Raw genomic sequence first — 24,533 nt, 5'->3', positions numbered from 1 at the left:
AGTGGCAGGGGGTTAAAAGCCTCCATCTCCTCTCAAGGGGTGTGGTGGAGAGTCTGGTTGCTAGGTGGCGTAGGCAAGAACAGGAGAGGAGGAGCAGTGAGTCAGTTAGAGCAGAGAACTCCATAGGGCTCAGTAAGGAGCAGACCTGTGGGGCTGATGCTGTCTAACAGCGCCCGCGCAGTGGCTACAGACGGGGGAGAACGGTCAACTAGAAGTGCTGCCTGAAAGCCAGCTTCAGCTAGAGAGTGCACGGAGTGGGAAGTACGGAGACTTCTAGAGAGCACCAGGCCCAACCGGGCGGCAGATCCCGAAGCGAGGATAGATTCACCTTTCCCTGCTAAACCTGCCGGTGTGGGGCTCTTACAGCCCACACCACAACAACCAAAAGCCGCAGCCACGTAACCGCAAGTAGGGCCCATAGGTCACAGGAGGCAAGAGGCTGGAGTGGCCTGGCCCGGGGAACAAGCACACGGCAACACAAGAAGGGGAGAGAGGCTTGGAGCATCTTCCCTGGGTGACCCCCATAGGGACTCAAAGTCGGGGTCACCCCAAACCACCAAGGGCTAAGGAAGGCGAGTTTGTAGTCACCCTCATACAGTCAGCCGGAAGGATACCTGGTTCCCACCTGGTTCATCCCAGCTACGCCCGGGTTACTCACCCTGCCACCTGAAGTGAGTAAAAACCCTGAAAGACACTCTGCCTGTGTGTGGTCATTCTGCGACTTGTGGTACTACAGCTTTACAAAGGGCCCTGGGGCTTGCCTCACTCTCAGGAGGCTACTACACCCGACTGCACCCACCATCAGCCCCAGGTGCCTCCTAATCTGCAGTGGCGGTCCCCTCTGGCCGCAAATCTGAGAGTGGCGTCACGATCAAAACTGAAGATTCCCTACCTGTGACCAGCACCAGCTACGTGGAGTCCCTGAAGGTAATGCACCGACACCGACACAGCACCTGCGGGGCTTCACACCTCGAGTGGCACCCTGGCCTATGCCGGACACATCTTAGGGAGAGAGAGCGAGAGGGAGACAAACCCACGCCTACACAAGACATTTTGTCACCCAAGCCAACCCTTGAAAAGGCTGCTTTGCAGAGCCAAAACAAGAAGAATGGTGCGTTTTGCAGCCGCCGCCCACTGCAATGAATCTGAATAACTCCTCCTTTAGGGCGCAAGCAACTCCCCTCCCCCTTGCAGTCTTTCCAATTCACGATACAAAAAGACGGACAGGACAGGTTGCCTGACTTTCCGTCACTGCCACCCTTTGCCATCCTTACCCGTAGAAAGCCCTTTCATCATCCCCAAACCCTAATCTTTTCCCTTTCCTTCCCAGCCCCCAAACCCTGCCCTCTGTACCTTTCTCACCACCCGCTTCCCTTCTCCTGTCATCCCCCTACCACCCGGGAAAAAAAGAGATTGCCCCCTCCTTCCACTAGCCCACCCTCCCACCCAAAGAACAACTTCTTCTGCGCAGCTTGTTTTCTAGGCAGCAGCGCTATTGTGATGTCATCGGGGGGCATTGTGACAAGCCGCCAGTGTTCCGTCTCTTCATGTTGTGCACAGTTCAAACGGAAAATACATCAACAGGCAGACTACAGAAAAGCTTACTATCAAAGGTTAGAGGGGGGCTTTCTCAGAGGGCTTTTTACAGTTTTTCTATTCCCAATTAGCCGTTTAAGTGTACTTATTGAAAGTAGTAATTCTTTCATAGGCCGCCCTTTCTTAGTATTTGACGTTCCTTATATTGCGGTATGAGGCTTCGCAGTAGGTTGCAAACATTCATCACCCATGACTGTCCCCAATTGAGCTCAGAAGCTCAATGTCTATCATGACCTCTCTTTTAGAATGTCCAAGAGCAAGCAAACTATTCCTCCAGGAGAGGGCGCCAACAGACTACTAAAGAGATCATCATTACTCAAAGAAAACCCCAAAAACCAATGCATGATAGGAATAAACAGGTAACTTTCTTTGGAGTGGAAGCGGAGAGATCGCACCAGATGCCAATTCTAGATGTTATCACACCTGTGGTCACTGCAGCAGCAGGTGAATCCACTTTGTCCAAAAGGGATCTATTCCATTCAATTGCAAATGATCTAGATAAGACAGAGAACTGCAGCACGGGGACATAGCCGAGTTGGTCAGGTTGAGTGGTGATGAGTTTGCTATTTGGATGAATAAAGAAAGTCAAAAGTGTGAAAGATAAAAAACAAAAGGAGGAAGTGTGAAAAGTGAATGGGCCAAATTGAGGTGCATATGAAGACGTATGCTTTCTTCCAATTCATTAAATCGGGCTAATATGAATCAGGTGAATTGAGTTCTGCTTTTGGAAACTGGGTTAAGAAGGGGTGCACCGTTCCTGGAGGTACTGCAATACCAGGTCAATGCGTGGAGTGGACAGAGCAAGCTCTTTTTCCATCTCCCTGTTCTAAAAATCCATTTAATATATGGTCCCCAGATAGGGGACGTATCAGATATTAAACTGATAAGAACAGATACTACACTTGATCTTAGCCAAAAGGCCGAGAAGCGATAACCAGAATTGGTTTGGGCCTCGAGTGGCACCCTGGCCTATGCCGGACACATCTTAGGGAGAGAGAGCGAGAGGGAGACAAACCCACGCCTACACAAGACATTTTGTCACCCAAGCCAACCCTTGAAAAGGCTGCTTTGCAGAGCCAAAACAAGAAGAATGGTGCGTTTTGCAGCCGCCGCCCACTGCAATGAATCTGAATAACTCCTCCTTTAGGGCGCAAGCAACTCCCCTCCCCCTTGCAGTCTTTCCAATTCACGATACAAAAAGACGGACAGGACAGGTTGCCTGACTTTCCGTCACTGCCACCCTTTGCCATCCTTACCCGTAGAAAGCCCTTTCATCATCCCCAAACCCTAATCTTTTCCCTTTCCTTCCCAGCCCCCAAACCCTGCCCTCTGTACCTTTCTCACCACCCGCTTCCCTTCTCCTGTCATCCCCCTACCACCCGGGAAAAAAAGAGATTGCCCCCTCCTTCCACTAGCCCACCCTCCCACCCAAAGAACAACTTCTTCTGCGCAGCTTGTTTTCTAGGCAGCAGCGCTATTGTGATGTCATCGGGGGGCATTGTGACAAGCCGCCAGTGTTCCGTCTCTTCATGTTGTGCACAGTTCAAACGGAAAATACATCAACAGGCAGACTACAGAAAAGCTTACTATCAAAGGTTAGAGGGGGGCTTTCTCAGAGGGCTTTTTACAGTTTTTCTATTCCCAATTAGCCGTTTAAGTGTACTTATTGAAAGTAGTAATTCTTTCATAGGCCGCCCTTTCTTAGTATTTGACGTTCCTTATATTGCGGTATGAGGCTTCGCAGTAGGTTGCAAACATTCATCACCCATGACTGTCCCCAATTGAGCTCAGAAGCTCAATGTCTATCATGACCTCTCTTTTAGAATGTCCAAGAGCAAGCAAACTATTCCTCCAGGAGAGGGCGCCAACAGACTACTAAAGAGATCATCATTACTCAAAGAAAACCCCAAAAACCAATGCATGATAGGAATAAACAGGTAACTTTCTTTGGAGTGGAAGCGGAGAGATCGCACCAGATGCCAATTCTAGATGTTATCACACCTGTGGTCACTGCAGCAGCAGGTGAATCCACTTTGTCCAAAAGGGATCTATTCCATTCAATTGCAAATGATCTAGATAAGACAGAGAACTGCAGCACGGGGACATAGCCGAGTTGGTCAGGTTGAGTGGTGATGAGTTTGCTATTTGGATGAATAAAGAAAGTCAAAAGTGTGAAAGATAAAAAACAAAAGGAGGAAGTGTGAAAAGTGAATGGGCCAAATTGAGGTGCATATGAAGACGTATGCTTTCTTCCAATTCATTAAATCGGGCTAATATGAATCAGGTGAATTGAGTTCTGCTTTTGGAAACTGGGTTAAGAAGGGGTGCACCGTTCCTGGAGGTACTGCAATACCAGGTCAATGCGTGGAGTGGACAGAGCAAGCTCTTTTTCCATCTCCCTGTTCTAAAAATCCATTTAATATATGGTCCCCAGATAGGGGACGTATCAGATATTAAACTGATAAGAACAGATACTACACTTGATCTTAGCCAAAAGGCCGAGAAGCGATAACCAGAATTGGTTTGGGCCTCGAGTGGCACCCTGGCCTATGCCGGACACATCTTAGGGAGAGAGAGCGAGAGGGAGACAAACCCACGCCTACACAAGACATTTTGTCACCCAAGCCAACCCTTGAAAAGGCTGCTTTGCAGAGCCAAAACAAGAAGAATGGTGCGTTTTGCAGCCGCCGCCCACTGCAATGAATCTGAATAACTCCTCCTTTAGGGCGCAAGCAACTCCCCTCCCCCTTGCAGTCTTTCCAATTCACGATACAAAAAGACGGACAGGACAGGTTGCCTGACTTTCCGTCACTGCCACCCTTTGCCATCCTTACCCGTAGAAAGCCCTTTCATCATCCCCAAACCCTAATCTTTTCCCTTTCCTTCCCAGCCCCCAAACCCTGCCCTCTGTACCTTTCTCACCACCCGCTTCCCTTCTCCTGTCATCCCCCTACCACCCGGGAAAAAAAGAGATTGCCCCCTCCTTCCACTAGCCCACCCTCCCACCCAAAGAACAACTTCTTCTGCGCAGCTTGTTTTCTAGGCAGCAGCGCTATTGTGATGTCATCGGGGGGCATTGTGACAAGCCGCCAGTGTTCCGTCTCTTCATGTTGTGCACAGTTCAAACGGAAAATACATCAACAGGCAGACTACAGAAAAGCTTACTATCAAAGGTTAGAGGGGGGCTTTCTCAGAGGGCTTTTTACAGTTTTTCTATTCCCAATTAGCCGTTTAAGTGTACTTATTGAAAGTAGTAATTCTTTCATAGGCCGCCCTTTCTTAGTATTTGACGTTCCTTATATTGCGGTATGAGGCTTCGCAGTAGGTTGCAAACATTCATCACCCATGACTGTCCCCAATTGAGCTCAGAAGCTCAATGTCTATCATGACCTCTCTTTTAGAATGTCCAAGAGCAAGCAAACTATTCCTCCAGGAGAGGGCGCCAACAGACTACTAAAGAGATCATCATTACTCAAAGAAAACCCCAAAAACCAATGCATGATAGGAATAAACAGGTAACTTTCTTTGGAGTGGAAGCGGAGAGATCGCACCAGATGCCAATTCTAGATGTTATCACACCTGTGGTCACTGCAGCAGCAGGTGAATCCACTTTGTCCAAAAGGGATCTATTCCATTCAATTGCAAATGATCTAGATAAGACAGAGAACTGCAGCACGGGGACATAGCCGAGTTGGTCAGGTTGAGTGGTGATGAGTTTGCTATTTGGATGAATAAAGAAAGTCAAAAGTGTGAAAGATAAAAAACAAAAGGAGGAAGTGTGAAAAGTGAATGGGCCAAATTGAGGTGCATATGAAGACGTATGCTTTCTTCCAATTCATTAAATCGGGCTAATATGAATCAGGTGAATTGAGTTCTGCTTTTGGAAACTGGGTTAAGAAGGGGTGCACCGTTCCTGGAGGTACTGCAATACCAGGTCAATGCGTGGAGTGGACAGAGCAAGCTCTTTTTCCATCTCCCTGTTCTAAAAATCCATTTAATATATGGTCCCCAGATAGGGGACGTATCAGATATTAAACTGATAAGAACAGATACTACACTTGATCTTAGCCAAAAGGCCGAGAAGCGATAACCAGAATTGGTTTGGGCCTCGAGTGGCACCCTGGCCTATGCCGGACACATCTTAGGGAGAGAGAGCGAGAGGGAGACAAACCCACGCCTACACAAGACATTTTGTCACCCAAGCCAACCCTTGAAAAGGCTGCTTTGCAGAGCCAAAACAAGAAGAATGGTGCGTTTTGCAGCCGCCGCCCACTGCAATGAATCTGAATAACTCCTCCTTTAGGGCGCAAGCAACTCCCCTCCCCCTTGCAGTCTTTCCAATTCACGATACAAAAAGACGGACAGGACAGGTTGCCTGACTTTCCGTCACTGCCACCCTTTGCCATCCTTACCCGTAGAAAGCCCTTTCATCATCCCCAAACCCTAATCTTTTCCCTTTCCTTCCCAGCCCCCAAACCCTGCCCTCTGTACCTTTCTCACCACCCGCTTCCCTTCTCCTGTCATCCCCCTACCACCCGGGAAAAAAAGAGATTGCCCCCTCCTTCCACTAGCCCACCCTCCCACCCAAAGAACAACTTCTTCTGCGCAGCTTGTTTTCTAGGCAGCAGCGCTATTGTGATGTCATCGGGGGGCATTGTGACAAGCCGCCAGTGTTCCGTCTCTTCATGTTGTGCACAGTTCAAACGGAAAATACATCAACAGGCAGACTACAGAAAAGCTTACTATCAAAGGTTAGAGGGGGGCTTTCTCAGAGGGCTTTTTACAGTTTTTCTATTCCCAATTAGCCGTTTAAGTGTACTTATTGAAAGTAGTAATTCTTTCATAGGCCGCCCTTTCTTAGTATTTGACGTTCCTTATATTGCGGTATGAGGCTTCGCAGTAGGTTGCAAACATTCATCACCCATGACTGTCCCCAATTGAGCTCAGAAGCTCAATGTCTATCATGACCTCTCTTTTAGAATGTCCAAGAGCAAGCAAACTATTCCTCCAGGAGAGGGCGCCAACAGACTACTAAAGAGATCATCATTACTCAAAGAAAACCCCAAAAACCAATGCATGATAGGAATAAACAGGTAACTTTCTTTGGAGTGGAAGCGGAGAGATCGCACCAGATGCCAATTCTAGATGTTATCACACCTGTGGTCACTGCAGCAGCAGGTGAATCCACTTTGTCCAAAAGGGATCTATTCCATTCAATTGCAAATGATCTAGATAAGACAGAGAACTGCAGCACGGGGACATAGCCGAGTTGGTCAGGTTGAGTGGTGATGAGTTTGCTATTTGGATGAATAAAGAAAGTCAAAAGTGTGAAAGATAAAAAACAAAAGGAGGAAGTGTGAAAAGTGAATGGGCCAAATTGAGGTGCATATGAAGACGTATGCTTTCTTCCAATTCATTAAATCGGGCTAATATGAATCAGGTGAATTGAGTTCTGCTTTTGGAAACTGGGTTAAGAAGGGGTGCACCGTTCCTGGAGGTACTGCAATACCAGGTCAATGCGTGGAGTGGACAGAGCAAGCTCTTTTTCCATCTCCCTGTTCTAAAAATCCATTTAATATATGGTCCCCAGATAGGGGACGTATCAGATATTAAACTGATAAGAACAGATACTACACTTGATCTTAGCCAAAAGGCCGAGAAGCGATAACCAGAATTGGTTTGGGCCTCGAGTGGCACCCTGGCCTATGCCGGACACATCTTAGGGAGAGAGAGCGAGAGGGAGACAAACCCACGCCTACACAAGACATTTTGTCACCCAAGCCAACCCTTGAAAAGGCTGCTTTGCAGAGCCAAAACAAGAAGAATGGTGCGTTTTGCAGCCGCCGCCCACTGCAATGAATCTGAATAACTCCTCCTTTAGGGCGCAAGCAACTCCCCTCCCCCTTGCAGTCTTTCCAATTCACGATACAAAAAGACGGACAGGACAGGTTGCCTGACTTTCCGTCACTGCCACCCTTTGCCATCCTTACCCGTAGAAAGCCCTTTCATCATCCCCAAACCCTAATCTTTTCCCTTTCCTTCCCAGCCCCCAAACCCTGCCCTCTGTACCTTTCTCACCACCCGCTTCCCTTCTCCTGTCATCCCCCTACCACCCGGGAAAAAAAGAGATTGCCCCCTCCTTCCACTAGCCCACCCTCCCACCCAAAGAACAACTTCTTCTGCGCAGCTTGTTTTCTAGGCAGCAGCGCTATTGTGATGTCATCGGGGGGCATTGTGACAAGCCGCCAGTGTTCCGTCTCTTCATGTTGTGCACAGTTCAAACGGAAAATACATCAACAGGCAGACTACAGAAAAGCTTACTATCAAAGGTTAGAGGGGGGCTTTCTCAGAGGGCTTTTTACAGTTTTTCTATTCCCAATTAGCCGTTTAAGTGTACTTATTGAAAGTAGTAATTCTTTCATAGGCCGCCCTTTCTTAGTATTTGACGTTCCTTATATTGCGGTATGAGGCTTCGCAGTAGGTTGCAAACATTCATCACCCATGACTGTCCCCAATTGAGCTCAGAAGCTCAATGTCTATCATGACCTCTCTTTTAGAATGTCCAAGAGCAAGCAAACTATTCCTCCAGGAGAGGGCGCCAACAGACTACTAAAGAGATCATCATTACTCAAAGAAAACCCCAAAAACCAATGCATGATAGGAATAAACAGGTAACTTTCTTTGGAGTGGAAGCGGAGAGATCGCACCAGATGCCAATTCTAGATGTTATCACACCTGTGGTCACTGCAGCAGCAGGTGAATCCACTTTGTCCAAAAGGGATCTATTCCATTCAATTGCAAATGATCTAGATAAGACAGAGAACTGCAGCACGGGGACATAGCCGAGTTGGTCAGGTTGAGTGGTGATGAGTTTGCTATTTGGATGAATAAAGAAAGTCAAAAGTGTGAAAGATAAAAAACAAAAGGAGGAAGTGTGAAAAGTGAATGGGCCAAATTGAGGTGCATATGAAGACGTATGCTTTCTTCCAATTCATTAAATCGGGCTAATATGAATCAGGTGAATTGAGTTCTGCTTTTGGAAACTGGGTTAAGAAGGGGTGCACCGTTCCTGGAGGTACTGCAATACCAGGTCAATGCGTGGAGTGGACAGAGCAAGCTCTTTTTCCATCTCCCTGTTCTAAAAATCCATTTAATATATGGTCCCCAGATAGGGGACGTATCAGATATTAAACTGATAAGAACAGATTGATTTAATGAAGCTTTCCAAAGCACCGCAAAAAATGCATGACCGAAGTCACACCAAAAACAGTGCAAAGGCTAGGATTCGTGTGGACCCCTCCGTGAGGAGAGGGTCCCCAAAAATCAACCCCGTCCCTCCGAGCCAGAAGGCCACAGCAAGGGTCAGGGATCTTCGGTGCTCCCCCAAGCCGAAGCCTGGTTGAGCCTTGTCGTTGCTCCCAGCGTCCACCCAGGCATCTTACCCAAGTGGAGTAGAGAGCTACTAGTTGTTGGTTTCGCAGCCGAAACTGCCCGGACCGTCAACCGGTGTTGGTTTCTCAGCCCAAGGCTAACCGGACCTCCAACCGGGTGTTGGTTTCTCAGCCGAAGCTGACCCGGACCTCCAACCGGGTGTTGGTTTCTCAGCCGAAGCTGACCCAGACCTCCAACCGGGTGTTGGTTTCTCAGCCGAAGCTGACCCGGACCTCCAACCGGGTGTTGGTTTCTCAGCCCAAAGCTGAACGGACCTCCGACCATGATTATAAAAATTTCCCTTCCTAGCCAGAAGGCCGGGATAGAGCAATATGCTCAGAAAGTATGAAAGGGCAAGGTACGGTGTGCTACAGAGCCCAAGGCTCGCCGGGGTCCCAAGCCAGCAAGCTCAGACTCACTCCAGGGTCGTCAGTCCTGGGGCACATTGCACCATAGCCCCCACACTTACTCAGTCTAATAGCCTCGATCCTGGTAGGGCCATGTTTTCCTCTAGATGAATATGCTATACATCAAGAGTACTAGCAAGCGCAACCTTCCAGTGTGCATTGCATCTGCCGAGCCTCACAGATACTACACTTGATCTTAGCCAAAAGGCCGAGAAGCGATAACCAGAATTGGTTTGGGCCTCGAGTGGCACCCTGGCCTATGCCGGACACATCTTAGGGAGAGAGAGCGAGAGGGAGACAAACCCACGCCTACACAAGACATTTTGTCACCCAAGCCAACCCTTGAAAAGGCTGCTTTGCAGAGCCAAAACAAGAAGAATGGTGCGTTTTGCAGCCGCCGCCCACTGCAATGAATCTGAATAACTCCTCCTTTAGGGCGCAAGCAACTCCCCTCCCCCTTGCAGTCTTTCCAATTCACGATACAAAAAGACGGACAGGACAGGTTGCCTGACTTTCCGTCACTGCCACCCTTTGCCATCCTTACCCGTAGAAAGCCCTTTCATCATCCCCAAACCCTAATCTTTTCCCTTTCCTTCCCAGCCCCCAAACCCTGCCCTCTGTACCTTTCTCACCACCCGCTTCCCTTCTCCTGTCATCCCCCTACCACCCGGGAAAAAAAGAGATTGCCCCCTCCTTCCACTAGCCCACCCTCCCACCCAAAGAACAACTTCTTCTGCGCAGCTTGTTTTCTAGGCAGCAGCGCTATTGTGATGTCATCGGGGGGCATTGTGACAAGCCGCCAGTGTTCCGTCTCTTCATGTTGTGCACAGTTCAAACGGAAAATACATCAACAGGCAGACTACAGAAAAGCTTACTATCAAAGGTTAGAGGGGGGCTTTCTCAGAGGGCTTTTTACAGTTTTTCTATTCCCAATTAGCCGTTTAAGTGTACTTATTGAAAGTAGTAATTCTTTCATAGGCCGCCCTTTCTTAGTATTTGACGTTCCTTATATTGCGGTATGAGGCTTCGCAGTAGGTTGCAAACATTCATCACCCATGACTGTCCCCAATTGAGCTCAGAAGCTCAATGTCTATCATGACCTCTCTTTTAGAATGTCCAAGAGCAAGCAAACTATTCCTCCAGGAGAGGGCGCCAACAGACTACTAAAGAGATCATCATTACTCAAAGAAAACCCCAAAAACCAATGCATGATAGGAATAAACAGGTAACTTTCTTTGGAGTGGAAGCGGAGAGATCGCACCAGATGCCAATTCTAGATGTTATCACACCTGTGGTCACTGCAGCAGCAGGTGAATCCACTTTGTCCAAAAGGGATCTATTCCATTCAATTGCAAATGATCTAGATAAGACAGAGAACTGCAGCACGGGGACATAGCCGAGTTGGTCAGGTTGAGTGGTGATGAGTTTGCTATTTGGATGAATAAAGAAAGTCAAAAGTGTGAAAGATAAAAAACAAAAGGAGGAAGTGTGAAAAGTGAATGGGCCAAATTGAGGTGCATATGAAGACGTATGCTTTCTTCCAATTCATTAAATCGGGCTAATATGAATCAGGTGAATTGAGTTCTGCTTTTGGAAACTGGGTTAAGAAGGGGTGCACCGTTCCTGGAGGTACTGCAATACCAGGTCAATGCGTGGAGTGGACAGAGCAAGCTCTTTTTCCATCTCCCTGTTCTAAAAATCCATTTAATATATGGTCCCCAGATAGGGGACGTATCAGATATTAAACTGATAAGAACAGATTTTGATTTAATGAAGCTTTCCAAAGCACCGCAAAAATGCATGACCGAAGTCACACCAAAAACAGTGCAAAGGCTAGGATTCGTGTGGACCCCTCCGTGAGAAGAGGATCCCCAAAAATCAACCCCGTCCCTCCGAGCCAGAAGGCCACAGCGAGGGTCAGGGATCTTCGGTGCTCCCCCAAGCCGAAGCCTGGTTGAGCCTTGTTGTTGCTCCCAGCGTCCACCGAGGCATCTTACCCAAGTGGAGTAGGGAGCTACTAGTCGTTGGTTTCGCAGCCGAGACTGCCCGGACCGTCAACCGGTGTTGGTTTCTCAGCCCAAGGCTGACCGGACCTCCAACCGGGTGTTGGTTTCTCAGCCCAAGGCTGACCGGACCTCCAACCGGGTGTTGGTTTCTCAGCCCAAGGCTAACCGGACCTCCAACCGGGTGTTGGTTTCTCAGCCAAAGCTGACCCGGACCTCCAACCGGGTGTTGGTTTCTCAGCCCAAAGCTGACCGGACTTCCGACCGGGATTATAAAAATTTCCCTTCTTAGCCAGAAGGCCAGGATAGGGCAATATGCTTGGAAAGTATGAATAGGCAAGGCGCGGCGTGCGACAGAGTCTGAGGCTTACCAGGGTCCCAACCTAGCAAGTTCAGACTTCCTCCAGGGTGTCCATTCCTGGGGCACATTGCACCATAACCCCCACACTTACTCAGTCTAATAGCCTCAATCCTGGTAGGGCCATGGTTTCCTCTAGATGGATATACTATCCTCCCAAAGTACTAACAAGTGCAACCTTCCAGTGTGCATTGCATCATTGTACTAAGGTGGCCGGAGCCTTAAACCACCTTTTCGAACAATACTACACTTGATCTTAGCCAAAAGGCCGAGAAGCGATAACCAGAATTGGTTTGGGCCTCGAGTGGCACCCTGGCCTATGCCGGACACATCTTAGGGAGAGAGAGCGAGAGGGAGACAAACCCACGCCTACACAAGACATTTTGTCACCCAAGCCAACCCTTGAAAAGGCTGCTTTGCAGAGCCAAAACAAGAAGAATGGTGCGTTTTGCAGCCGCCGCCCACTGCAATGAATCTGAATAACTCCTCCTTTAGGGCGCAAGCAACTCCCCTCCCCCTTGCAGTCTTTCCAATTCACGATACAAAAAGACGGACAGGACAGGTTGCCTGACTTTCCGTCACTGCCACCCTTTGCCATCCTTACCCGTAGAAAGCCCTTTCATCATCCCCAAACCCTAATCTTTTCCCTTTCCTTCCCAGCCCCCAAACCCTGCCCTCTGTACCTTTCTCACCACCCGCTTCCCTTCTCCTGTCATCCCCCTACCACCCGGGAAAAAAAGAGATTGCCCCCTCCTTCCACTAGCCCACCCTCCCACCCAAAGAACAACTTCTTCTGCGCAGCTTGTTTTCTAGGCAGCAGCGCTATTGTGATGTCATCGGGGGGCATTGTGACAAGCCGCCAGTGTTCCGTCTCTTCATGTTGTGCACAGTTCAAACGGAAAATACATCAACAGGCAGACTACAGAAAAGCTTACTATCAAAGGTTAGAGGGGGGCTTTCTCAGAGGGCTTTTTACAGTTTTTCTATTCCCAATTAGCCGTTTAAGTGTACTTATTGAAAGTAGTAATTCTTTCATAGGCCGCCCTTTCTTAGTATTTGACGTTCCTTATATTGCGGTATGAGGCTTCGCAGTAGGTTGCAAACATTCATCACCCATGACTGTCCCCAATTGAGCTCAGAAGCTCAATGTCTATCATGACCTCTCTTTTAGAATGTCCAAGAGCAAGCAAACTATTCCTCCAGGAGAGGGCGCCAACAGACTACTAAAGAGATCATCATTACTCAAAGAAAACCCCAAAAACCAATGCATGATAGGAATAAACAGGTAACTTTCTTTGGAGTGGAAGCGGAGAGATCGCACCAGATGCCAATTCTAGATGTTATCACACCTGTGGTCACTGCAGCAGCAGGTGAATCCACTTTGTCCAAAAGGGATCTATTCCATTCAATTGCAAATGATCTAGATAAGACAGAGAACTGCAGCACGGGGACATAGCCGAGTTGGTCAGGTTGAGTGGTGATGAGTTTGCTATTTGGATGAATAAAGAAAGTCAAAAGTGTGAAAGATAAAAAACAAAAGGAGGAAGTGTGAAAAGTGAATGGGCCAAATTGAGGTGCATATGAAGACGTATGCTTTCTTCCAATTCATTAAATCGGGCTAATATGAATCAGGTGAATTGAGTTCTGCTTTTGGAAACTGGGTTAAGAAGGGGTGCACCGTTCCTGGAGGTACTGCAATACCAGGTCAATGCGTGGAGTGGACAGAGCAAGCTCTTTTTCCATCTCCCTGTTCTAAAAATCCATTTAATATATGGTCCCCAGATAGGGGACGTATCAGATATTAAACTGATAAGAACAGATACTACACTTGATCTTAGCCAAAAGGCCGAGAAGCGATAACCAGAATTGGTTTGGGCCTCGAGTGGCACCCTGGCCTATGCCGGACACATCTTAGGGAGAGAGAGCGAGAGGGAGACAAACCCACGCCTACACAAGACATTTTGTCACCCAAGCCAACCCTTGAAAAGGCTGCTTTGCAGAGCCAAAACAAGAAGAATGGTGCGTTTTGCAGCCGCCGCCCACTGCAATGAATCTGAATAACTCCTCCTTTAGGGCGCAAGCAACTCCCCTCCCCCTTGCAGTCTTTCCAATTCACGATACAAAAAGACGGACAGGACAGGTTGCCTGACTTTCCGTCACTGCCACCCTTTGCCATCCTTACCCGTAGAAAGCCCTTTCATCATCCCCAAACCCTAATCTTTTCCCTTTCCTTCCCAGCCCCCAAACCCTGCCCTCTGTACCTTTCTCACCACCCGCTTCCCTTCTCCTGTCATCCCCCTACCACCCGGGAAAAAAAGAGATTGCCCCCTCCTTCCACTAGCCCACCCTCCCACCCAAAGAACAACTTCTTCTGCGCAGCTTGTTTTCTAGGCAGCAGCGCTATTGTGATGTCATCGGGGGGCATTGTGACAAGCCGCCAGTGTTCCGTCTCTTCATGTTGTGCACAGTTCAAACGGAAAATACATCAACAGGCAGACTACAGAAAAGCTTACTATCAAAGGTTAGAGGGGGGCTTTCTCAGAGGGCTTTTTACAGTTTTTCTATTCCCAATTAGCCGTTTAAGTGTACTTATTGAAAGTAGTAATTCTTTCATAGGCCGCCCTTTCTTAGTATTTGACGTTCCTTATATTGCGGTATGAGGCTTCGCAGTAGGTTGCAAACATTCATCACCCATGACTGTCCCCAATTGAGCTCAGAAGCTCAATGTCTATCATGACCTCTCTTTTAGAATGTCCAAGAGCAAGCAAACTATTCCTCCAGGAGAGGGCGCCAACAGACTACTAAAGAGATCATCATTACTCAAAGAAAACCCCAAAAACCAATGCATGATAGGAATAAACAGGTAACTTTCTTTGGAGTGGAAGCGGAGAGATCGCACCAGATGCCAATTCTAGATGTTATCACACCTGTGGTCACTGCAGCAGCAGGTGAATCCACTTTGTCCAAAAGGGATCTATTCCATTCAATTGCAAATGATCTAGATAAGACAGAGAACTGCAGCACGGGGACATAGCCGAGTTGGTCAGGTTGAGTGGTGATGAGTTTGCTATTTGGATGAATAAAGAAAGTCAAAAGTGTGAAAGATAAAAAACAAAAGGAGGAAGTGTGAAAAGTGAATGGGCCAAATTGAGGTGCATATGAAGACGTATGCTTTCTTCCAATTCATTAAATCGGGCTAATATGAATCAGGTGAATTGAGTTCTGCTTTTGGAAACTGGGTTAAGAAGGGGTGCACCGTTCCTGGAGGTACTGCAATACCAGGTCAATGCGTGGAGTGGACAGAGCAAGCTCTTTTTCCATCTCCCTGTTCTAAAAATCCATTTAATATATGGTCCCCAGATAGGGGACGTATCAGATATTAAACTGATAAGAACAGATACTACACTTGATCTTAGCCAAAAGGCCGAGAAGCGATAACCAGAATTGGTTTGGGCCTCGAGTGGCACCCTGGCCTATGCCGGACACATCTTAGGGAGAGAGAGCGAGAGGGAGACAAACCCACGCCTACACAAGACATTTTGTCACCCAAGCCAACCCTTGAAAAGGCTGCTTTGCAGAGCCAAAACAAGAAGAATGGTGCGTTTTGCAGCCGCCGCCCACTGCAATGAATCTGAATAACTCCTCCTTTAGGGCGCAAGCAACTCCCCTCCCCCTTGCAGTCTTTCCAATTCACGATACAAAAAGACGGACAGGACAGGTTGCCTGACTTTCCGTCACTGCCACCCTTTGCCATCCTTACCCGTAGAAAGCCCTTTCATCATCCCCAAACCCTAATCTTTTCCCTTTCCTTCCCAGCCCCCAAACCCTGCCCTCTGTACCTTTCTCACCACCCGCTTCCCTTCTCCTGTCATCCCCCTACCACCCGGGAAAAAAAGAGATTGCCCCCTCCTTCCACTAGCCCACCCTCCCACCCAAAGAACAACTTCTTCTGCGCAGCTTGTTTTCTAGGCAGCAGCGCTATTGTGATGTCATCGGGGGGCATTGTGACAAGCCGCCAGTGTTCCGTCTCTTCATGTTGTGCACAGTTCAAACGGAAAATACATCAACAGGCAGACTACAGAAAAGCTTACTATCAAAGGTTAGAGGGGGGCTTTCTCAGAGGGCTTTTTACAGTTTTTCTATTCCCAATTAGCCGTTTAAGTGTACTTATTGAAAGTAGTAATTCTTTCATAGGCCGCCCTTTCTTAGTATTTGACGTTCCTTATATTGCGGTATGAGGCTTCGCAGTAGGTTGCAAACATTCATCACCCATGACTGTCCCCAATTGAGCTCAGAAGCTCAATGTCTATCATGACCTCTCTTTTAGAATGTCCAAGAGCAAGCAAACTATTCCTCCAGGAGAGGGCGCCAACAGACTACTAAAGAGATCATCATTACTCAAAGAAAACCCCAAAAACCAATGCATGATAGGAATAAACAGGTAACTTTCTTTGGAGTGGAAGCGGAGAGATCGCACCAGATGCCAATTCTAGATGTTATCACACCTGTGGTCACTGCAGCAGCAGGTGAATCCACTTTGTCCAAAAGGGATCTATTCCATTCAATTGCAAATGATCTAGATAAGACAGAGAACTGCAGCACGGGGACATAGCCGAGTTGGTCAGGTTGAGTGGTGATGAGTTTGCTATTTGGATGAATAAAGAAAGTCAAAAGTGTGAAAGATAAAAAACAAAAGGAGGAAGTGTGAAAAGTGAATGGGCCAAATTGAGGTGCATATGAAGACGTATGCTTTCTTCCAATTCATTAAATCGGGCTAATATGAATCAGGTGAATTGAGTTCTGCTTTTGGAAACTGGGTTAAGAAGGGGTGCACCGTTCCTGGAGGTACTGCAATACCAGGTCAATGCGTGGAGTGGACAGAGCAAGCTCTTTTTCCATCTCCCTGTTCTAAAAATCCATTTAATATATGGTCCCCAGATAGGGGACGTATCAGATATTAAACTGATAAGAACAGATACTACACTTGATCTTAGCCAAAAGGCCGAGAAGCGATAACCAGAATTGGTTTGGGCCTCGAGTGGCACCCTGGCCTATGCCGGACACATCTTAGGGAGAGAGAGCGAGAGGGAGACAAACCCACGCCTACACAAGACATTTTGTCACCCAAGCCAACCCTTGAAAAGGCTGCTTTGCAGAGCCAAAACAAGAAGAATGGTGCGTTTTGCAGCCGCCGCCCACTGCAATGAATCTGAATAACTCCTCCTTTAGGGCGCAAGCAACTCCCCTCCCCCTTGCAGTCTTTCCAATTCACGATACAAAAAGACGGACAGGACAGGTTGCCTGACTTTCCGTCACTGCCACCCTTTGCCATCCTTACCCGTAGAAAGCCCTTTCATCATCCCCAAACCCTAATCTTTTCCCTTTCCTTCCCAGCCCCCAAACCCTGCCCTCTGTACCTTTCTCACCACCCGCTTCCCTTCTCCTGTCATCCCCCTACCACCCGGGAAAAAAAGAGATTGCCCCCTCCTTCCACTAGCCCACCCTCCCACCCAAAGAACAACTTCTTCTGCGCAGCTTGTTTTCTAGGCAGCAGCGCTATTGTGATGTCATCGGGGGGCATTGTGACAAGCCGCCAGTGTTCCGTCTCTTCATGTTGTGCACAGTTCAAACGGAAAATACATCAACAGGCAGACTACAGAAAAGCTTACTATCAAAGGTTAGAGGGGGGCTTTCTCAGAGGGCTTTTTACAGTTTTTCTATTCCCAATTAGCCGTTTAAGTGTACTTATTGAAAGTAGTAATTCTTTCATAGGCCGCCCTTTCTTAGTATTTGACGTTCCTTATATTGCGGTATGAGGCTTCGCAGTAGGTTGCAAACATTCATCACCCATGACTGTCCCCAATTGAGCTCAGAAGCTCAATGTCTATCATGACCTCTCTTTTAGAATGTCCAAGAGCAAGCAAACTATTCCTCCAGGAGAGGGCGCCAACAGACTACTAAAGAGATCATCATTACTCAAAGAAAACCCCAAAAACCAATGCATGATAGGAATAAACAGGTAACTTTCTTTGGAGTGGAAGCGGAGAGATCGCACCAGATGCCAATTCTAGATGTTATCACACCTGTGGTCACTGCAGCAGCAGGTGAATCCACTTTGTCCAAAAGGGATCTATTCCATTCAATTGCAAATGATCTAGATAAGACAGAGAACTGCAGCACGGGGACATAGCCGAGTTGGTCAGGTTGAGTGGTGATGAGTTTGCTATTTGGATGAATAAAGAAAGTCAAAAGTGTGAAAGATAAAAAACAAAAGGAGGAAGTGTGAAAAGTGAATGGGCCAAATTGAGGTGCATATGAAGACGTATGCTTTCTTCCAATTCATTAAATCGGGCTAATATGAATCAGGTGAATTGAGTTCTGCTTTTGGAAACTGGGTTAAGAAGGGGTGCACCGTTCCTGGAGGTACTGCAATACCAGGTCAATGCGTGGAGTGGACAGAGCAAGCTCTTTTTCCATCTCCCTGTTCTAAAAATCCATTTAATATATGGTCCCCAGATAGGGGACGTATCAGATATTAAACTGATAAGAACAGATACTACACTTGATCTTAGCCAAAAGGCCGAGAAGCGATAACCAGAATTGGTTTGGGCCTCGAGTGGCACCCTGGCCTATGCCGGACACATCTTAGGGAGAGAGAGCGAGAGGGAGACAAACCCACGCCTACACAAGACATTTTGTCACCCAAGCCAACCCTTGAAAAGGCTGCTTTGCAGAGCCAAAACAAGAAGAATGGTGCGTTTTGCAGCCGCCGCCCACTGCAATGAATCTGAATAACTCCTCCTTTAGGGCGCAAGCAACTCCCCTCCCCCTTGCAGTCTTTCCAATTCACGATACAAAAAGACGGACAGGACAGGTTGCCTGACTTTCCGTCACTGCCACCCTTTGCCATCCTTACCCGTAGAAAGCCCTTTCATCATCCCCAAACCCTAATCTTTTCCCTTTCCTTCCCAGCCCCCAAACCCTGCCCTCTGTACCTTTCTCACCACCCGCTTCCCTTCTCCTGTCATCCCCCTACCACCCGGGAAAAAAAGAGATTGCCCCCTCCTTCCACTAGCCCACCCTCCCACCCAAAGAACAACTTCTTCTGCGCAGCTTGTTTTCTAGGCAGCAGCGCTATTGTGATGTCATCGGGGGGCATTGTGACAAGCCGCCAGTGTTCCGTCTCTTCATGTTGTGCACAGTTCAAACGGAAAATACATCAACAGGCAGACTACAGAAAAGCTTACTATCAAAGGTTAGAGGGGGGCTTTCTCAGAGGGCTTTTTACAGTTTTTCTATTCCCAATTAGCCGTTTAAGTGTACTTATTGAAAGTAGTAATTCTTTCATAGGCCGCCCTTTCTTAGTATTTGACGTTCCTTATATTGCGGTATGAGGCTTCGCAGTAGGTTGCAAACATTCATCACCCATGACTGTCCCCAATTGAGCTCAGAAGCTCAATGTCTATCATGACCTCTCTTTTAGAATGTCCAAGAGCAAGCAAACTATTCCTCCAGGAGAGGGCGCCAACAGACTACTAAAGAGATCATCATTACTCAAAGAAAACCCCAAAAACCAATGCATGATAGGAATAAACAGGTAACTTTCTTTGGAGTGGAAGCGGAGAGATCGCACCAGATGCCAATTCTAGATGTTATCACACCTGTGGTCACTGCAGCAGCAGGTGAATCCACTTTGTCCAAAAGGGATCTATTCCATTCAATTGCAAATGATCTAGATAAGACAGAGAACTGCAGCACGGGGACATAGCCGAGTTGGTCAGGTTGAGTGGTGATGAGTTTGCTATTTGGATGAATAAAGAAAGTCAAAAGTGTGAAAGATAAAAAACAAAAGGAGGAAGTGTGAAAAGTGAATGGGCCAAATTGAGGTGCATATGAAGACGTATGCTTTCTTCCAATTCATTAAATCGGGCTAATATGAATCAGGTGAATTGAGTTCTGCTTTTGGAAACTGGGTTAAGAAGGGGTGCACCGTTCCTGGAGGTACTGCAATACCAGGTCAATGCGTGGAGTGGACAGAGCAAGCTCTTTTTCCATCTCCCTGTTCTAAAAATCCATTTAATATATGGTCCCCAGATAGGGGACGTATCAGATATTAAACTGATAAGAACAGATACTACACTTGATCTTAGCCAAAAGGCCGAGAAGCGATAACCAGAATTGGTTTGGGCCTCGAGTGGCACCCTGGCCTATGCCGGACACATCTTAGGGAGAGAGAGCGAGAGGGAGACAAACCCACGCCTACACAAGACATTTTGTCACCCAAGCCAACCCTTGAAAAGGCTGCTTTGCAGAGCCAAAACAAGAAGAATGGTGCGTTTTGCAGCCGCCGCCCACTGCAATGAATCTGAATAACTCCTCCTTTAGGGCGCAAGCAACTCCCCTCCCCCTTGCAGTCTTTCCAATTCACGATACAAAAAGACGGACAGGACAGGTTGCCTGACTTTCCGTCACTGCCACCCTTTGCCATCCTTACCCGTAGAAAGCCCTTTCATCATCCCCAAACCCTAATCTTTTCCCTTTCCTTCCCAGCCCCCAAACCCTGCCCTCTGTACCTTTCTCACCACCCGCTTCCCTTCTCCTGTCATCCCCCTACCACCCGGGAAAAAAAGAGATTGCCCCCTCCTTCCACTAGCCCACCCTCCCACCCAAAGAACAACTTCTTCTGCGCAGCTTGTTTTCTAGGCAGCAGCGCTATTGTGATGTCATCGGGGGGCATTGTGACAAGCCGCCAGTGTTCCGTCTCTTCATGTTGTGCACAGTTCAAACGGAAAATACATCAACAGGCAGACTACAGAAAAGCTTACTATCAAAGGTTAGAGGGGGGCTTTCTCAGAGGGCTTTTTACAGTTTTTCTATTCCCAATTAGCCGTTTAAGTGTACTTATTGAAAGTAGTAATTCTTTCATAGGCCGCCCTTTCTTAGTATTTGACGTTCCTTATATTGCGGTATGAGGCTTCGCAGTAGGTTGCAAACATTCATCACCCATGACTGTCCCCAATTGAGCTCAGAAGCTCAATGTCTATCATGACCTCTCTTTTAGAATGTCCAAGAGCAAGCAAACTATTCCTCCAGGAGAGGGCGCCAACAGACTACTAAAGAGATCATCATTACTCAAAGAAAACCCCAAAAACCAATGCATGATAGGAATAAACAGGTAACTTTCTTTGGAGTGGAAGCGGAGAGATCGCACCAGATGCCAATTCTAGATGTTATCACACCTGTGGTCACTGCAGCAGCAGGTGAATCCACTTTGTCCAAAAGGGATCTATTCCATTCAATTGCAAATGATCTAGATAAGACAGAGAACTGCAGCACGGGGACATAGCCGAGTTGGTCAGGTTGAGTGGTGATGAGTTTGCTATTTGGATGAATAAAGAAAGTCAAAAGTGTGAAAGATAAAAAACAAAAGGAGGAAGTGTGAAAAGTGAATGGGCCAAATTGAGGTGCATATGAAGACGTATGCTTTCTTCCAATTCATTAAATCGGGCTAATATGAATCAGGTGAATTGAGTTCTGCTTTTGGAAACTGGTTAAGAAGGGGTGCACCGTTCCTGGAGGTACTGCAATACCAGGTCAATGCGTGGAGTGGACAGAGCAAGCTCTTTTTCCATCTCCCTGTTCTAAAAATCCATTTAATATATGGTCCCCAGATAGGGGACGTATCAGATATTAAACTGATAAGAACAGATTTTTTGATTTAATGAAGCTTTCCAAAGCACCGCAAAAATGCATGACCGAAGTCAACACCAAAAACAGTGCAAAGGCTAGGATTCGTGTGGACCCCTCCGTGAGAAGAGGATCCCCAAAAATCAACCCCGTCCCTCCGAGCCAGAAGGCCACAGCGAGGGTCAGGGATCTTCGGTGCTCCCCCAAGCCGAAGCCTGGTTGAGCCTTGTTGTTGCTCCCAGCGTCCACCGAGGCATCTTACCCAAGTGGAGTAGGGAGCTACTAGTCGTTGGTTTCGCAGCCGAGACTGCCCGGACCGTCAACCGGTGTTGGTTTCTCAGCCCAAGGCTGACCGGACCTCCAACCGGGTGTTGGTTTCTCAGCCCAAGGCTGACCGGACCTCCAACCGGGTGTTGGTTTCTCAGCCCAAGGCTAACCGGACCTCCAACCGGGTGTTGGTTTCTCAGCCAAAGCTGACCCCGGACCTCCAACCGGGTGTTGGTTTCTCAGCCCAAAGCTGACCGGACCTCCGACCGGGATTATAAAAATTTCCCTTCTTAGCCAGAAGGCCGGGATAGGGCAATATGCTTGGAAAGTATGAATAGGCAAGGCGCGGCGTGCGACAGAGTCTGAGGCTTACCAGGGTCCCAACCTAGCAAGTTCAGACTCCCTCCAGGGTGTCCATTCCTGGGGCACATTGCACCATAACCCCCACACTTACTCAGTCTAATAGCCTCGATCCTGGTAGGGCCATGGTTTCCTCTAGATGGATATAACTATCCTCCCAAAGTACTAACAAGCGCAACCTTCCAGTGTGCATTGCATCATTGTACTAAGGTGGCCGGAGCCTTAAACCACCTTTCGAACGATACTACACTTGATCTTAGCCAAAAGGCCGAGAAGCGATAACCAGAATTGGTTTTGGGCCTCGAGTGGCACCCTGGCCTATGCCGGACACATCTTAGGGAGAGAGAGCGAGAGGGAGACAAACCCACGCCTACACAAGACATTTTGTCACCCAAGCCAACCCTTGAAAAGGCTGCTTTGCAGAGCCAAAACAAGAAGAATGGTGCGTTTTGCAGCCGCCGCCCACTGCAATGAATCTGAATAACTCCTCCTTTAGGGCGCAAGCAACTCCCCCTCCCCCTTGCAGTCTTTCCAATTCACGATACAAAAAGACGGACAGGACAGGTTGCCTGACTTTCCGTCACTGCCACCCTTTGCCATCCTTACCCGTAGAAAGCCCTTTCATCATCCCCAAACCCTAATCTTTTCCCTTTCCTTCCCAGCCCCCAAACCCTGCCCTCTGTACCTTTCTCACCACCCGCTTCCCTTCTCCTGTCATCCCCCTACCACCCGGAAAAAAAGAGATTGCCCCCCTCCTTCCACTAGCCCACCCTCCACCCAAAGAACAACTTCTTCTGCGCAGCTTGTTTTCTAGGCAGCAGCGCTATTGTGATGTCATCGGGGGGCATTGTGACAAGCCGCCAGTGTCCGTCTCTTCATGTTGTGCACAGTTCAAACGGAAAATACATCAACAGGCAGACTACAGAAAAGCTTACTATCAAAGGTTAGAGGGGGGCTTTCTCAGAGGGCTTTTTACAGTTTTTCTATTCCCAATTAGCCGTTTAAGTGTACTTATTGAAAGTAGTAATTCTTTCATAGGCCGCCCTTTCTTAGTATTTGACGTTCCTTATATTGCGGTATGAGGCTTCGCAGTAGGTTGCAAACATTCATCACCCATGACTGTCCCCAATTGAGCTCAGAAGCTCAATGTCTATCATGACCTCTCTTTTAGAATGTCCAAGAGCAAGCAAAACTATTCCTCCAGGAGAGGGCGCCAACAGACTACTAAAGAGATCATCATTACTCAAAGAAAACCCCAAAAACCAATGCATGATAGGAATAAACAGGTAACTTTCTTTGGAGTGGAAGCGGAGAGATCGCACCAGAGATGCCAATTCTAGATGTTATCACACCTGTGGTCACTGCAGCAGCAGGTGAATCCACTTTGTCCAAAAGGGATCTATTCCATTCAATTGCAAATGATCTAGATAAGACAGAGAACTGCAGCACGGGGACATAGCCGAGTTGGTCAGGTTGAGTGGTGATGAGTTTGCTATTTGGATGAATAAAGAAAGTCAAAAGTGTGAAAGATAAAAAACAAAAGGAGGAAGTGTGAAAAGTGAATGGGCCAAATTGAGGTGCATATGAAGACGTATGCTTTCTTCCAATTCATTAAATCGGGCTAATATGAATCAGGTGAATTGAGTTCTGCTTTTGGAAACTGGGTTAAGAAGGGGTGCACCGTTCCTGGAGGTACTGCAATACCAGGTCAATGCGTGGAGTGGACAGAGCAAGCTCTTTTTCCATCTCCCTGTTCTAAAAATCCATTTAATATATGGTCCCCAGATAGGGGGACGTATCAGATATTAAACTGATAAGAACAGATTTTGATTTAATGAAGCTTTCCAAAGCACCGCAAAAATGCATGACCGAAGTCACACCAAAAACAGTGCAAAGGCTAGGATTCGTGTGGACCCCTCCGTGAGAAGAGGATCCCCAAAAATCAACCCCGTCCCTCCGAGCCAGAAGGCCACAGCGAGGGTCAGGGATCTTCGGTGCTCCCCCAAGCCGAAGCCTGGTTGAGCCTTGTTGTTGCTCCCAGCGTCCACCGAGGCATCTTACCCAAGTGGAGTAGGGAGCTACTAGTCGTTGGTTTCGCAGCCGAGACTGCCCGGACCGTCAACCGGTGTTGGTTTCTCAGCCCAAGGCTGACCGGACCTCCAACGGGTGTTGGTTTCTCAGCCCAAGGCTGACCGGACCTCCAACCGGGTGTTGGTTTCTCAGCCCAAGGCTAACCGGACCTCCAACCGGGTGTTGGTTTCTCAGCCAAAGCTGACCCGGACCTCCAACCGGGTGTTGGTTTCTCAGCCCAAAGCTGACCGGACTTCCGACCGGGATTATAAAAATTTCCCTTCTTAGCAGAAGGCCAGGATAGGGCAATATGCTTGGAAAGTATGAATAGGCAAGGCGCGGCGTGCGACAGAG

At 47.8% G+C, this 24,533-nt stretch overlaps 13 non-coding genes and 3 pseudogenes across 13 annotated transcripts; all 16 read right to left on the bottom strand.

Moving 5' to 3' along the window:
- Nucleotides 1–2,337: 2,337 nt before the first annotated feature.
- On the bottom strand, nucleotides 2,338–2,528 carry LOC142277970 (U2 spliceosomal RNA). The gene has a single exon (XR_012741049.1). It is a non-coding gene; the product is annotated as a U2 spliceosomal RNA (small nuclear RNA).
- A 1,387-nt stretch (nucleotides 2,529–3,915) lies between these two features.
- Nucleotides 3,916–4,106, bottom strand: LOC142277969 (U2 spliceosomal RNA). Its single transcript, XR_012741048.1, has one exon. It is a non-coding gene; the product is annotated as a U2 spliceosomal RNA (small nuclear RNA).
- Nucleotides 4,107–5,493: 1,387 nt separating this feature from the next.
- On the bottom strand, nucleotides 5,494–5,684 carry LOC142277968 (U2 spliceosomal RNA). Its single transcript, XR_012741047.1, has one exon. It is a non-coding gene; the product is annotated as a U2 spliceosomal RNA (small nuclear RNA).
- Nucleotides 5,685–7,071: 1,387 nt separating this feature from the next.
- LOC142277967 (U2 spliceosomal RNA) lies at nucleotides 7,072–7,262 on the bottom strand. The gene has a single exon (XR_012741046.1). It is a non-coding gene; the product is annotated as a U2 spliceosomal RNA (small nuclear RNA).
- Nucleotides 7,263–8,649: 1,387 nt separating this feature from the next.
- On the bottom strand, nucleotides 8,650–8,843 carry LOC142277986 (U2 spliceosomal RNA). The gene has a single exon (XR_012741063.1). It is a non-coding gene; the product is annotated as a U2 spliceosomal RNA (small nuclear RNA).
- Nucleotides 8,844–9,527: 684 nt separating this feature from the next.
- On the bottom strand, nucleotides 9,528–9,654 carry LOC142277988 (U2 spliceosomal RNA; annotated as a pseudogene).
- A 1,387-nt stretch (nucleotides 9,655–11,041) lies between these two features.
- LOC142277985 (U2 spliceosomal RNA) lies at nucleotides 11,042–11,236 on the bottom strand. The gene has a single exon (XR_012741062.1). It is a non-coding gene; the product is annotated as a U2 spliceosomal RNA (small nuclear RNA).
- Nucleotides 11,237–11,933: 697 nt separating this feature from the next.
- On the bottom strand, nucleotides 11,934–12,075 carry LOC142277989 (U2 spliceosomal RNA; annotated as a pseudogene).
- A 1,387-nt stretch (nucleotides 12,076–13,462) lies between these two features.
- On the bottom strand, nucleotides 13,463–13,653 carry LOC142277993 (U2 spliceosomal RNA). Its single transcript, XR_012741067.1, has one exon. It is a non-coding gene; the product is annotated as a U2 spliceosomal RNA (small nuclear RNA).
- Nucleotides 13,654–15,040: 1,387 nt separating this feature from the next.
- On the bottom strand, nucleotides 15,041–15,231 carry LOC142277992 (U2 spliceosomal RNA). The gene has a single exon (XR_012741066.1). It is a non-coding gene; the product is annotated as a U2 spliceosomal RNA (small nuclear RNA).
- Nucleotides 15,232–16,618: 1,387 nt separating this feature from the next.
- On the bottom strand, nucleotides 16,619–16,809 carry LOC142277990 (U2 spliceosomal RNA). The gene has a single exon (XR_012741065.1). It is a non-coding gene; the product is annotated as a U2 spliceosomal RNA (small nuclear RNA).
- A 1,387-nt stretch (nucleotides 16,810–18,196) lies between these two features.
- LOC142277978 (U2 spliceosomal RNA) lies at nucleotides 18,197–18,387 on the bottom strand. The gene has a single exon (XR_012741056.1). It is a non-coding gene; the product is annotated as a U2 spliceosomal RNA (small nuclear RNA).
- A 1,387-nt stretch (nucleotides 18,388–19,774) lies between these two features.
- Nucleotides 19,775–19,965, bottom strand: LOC142277966 (U2 spliceosomal RNA). Its single transcript, XR_012741045.1, has one exon. It is a non-coding gene; the product is annotated as a U2 spliceosomal RNA (small nuclear RNA).
- Nucleotides 19,966–21,351: 1,386 nt separating this feature from the next.
- Nucleotides 21,352–21,548, bottom strand: LOC142277983 (U2 spliceosomal RNA). The gene has a single exon (XR_012741061.1). It is a non-coding gene; the product is annotated as a U2 spliceosomal RNA (small nuclear RNA).
- Nucleotides 21,549–22,314: 766 nt separating this feature from the next.
- LOC142277991 (U2 spliceosomal RNA) lies at nucleotides 22,315–22,389 on the bottom strand (annotated as a pseudogene).
- Nucleotides 22,390–23,779: 1,390 nt separating this feature from the next.
- Nucleotides 23,780–23,975, bottom strand: LOC142277987 (U2 spliceosomal RNA). The gene has a single exon (XR_012741064.1). It is a non-coding gene; the product is annotated as a U2 spliceosomal RNA (small nuclear RNA).
- Nucleotides 23,976–24,533: the final 558 nt, after the last annotated feature.

The sequence above is a fragment of the Anomaloglossus baeobatrachus genome, unplaced genomic scaffold (genome assembly GCF_048569485.1).
Source record: "Anomaloglossus baeobatrachus isolate aAnoBae1 unplaced genomic scaffold, aAnoBae1.hap1 Scaffold_4144, whole genome shotgun sequence".
Taxonomy (NCBI): Eukaryota; Metazoa; Chordata; class Amphibia; order Anura; family Aromobatidae; genus Anomaloglossus; species Anomaloglossus baeobatrachus.
The sequence above is the reverse complement of the archived record's forward strand: the minus strand, read 5'-3'. Positions and strand labels throughout refer to the sequence as shown.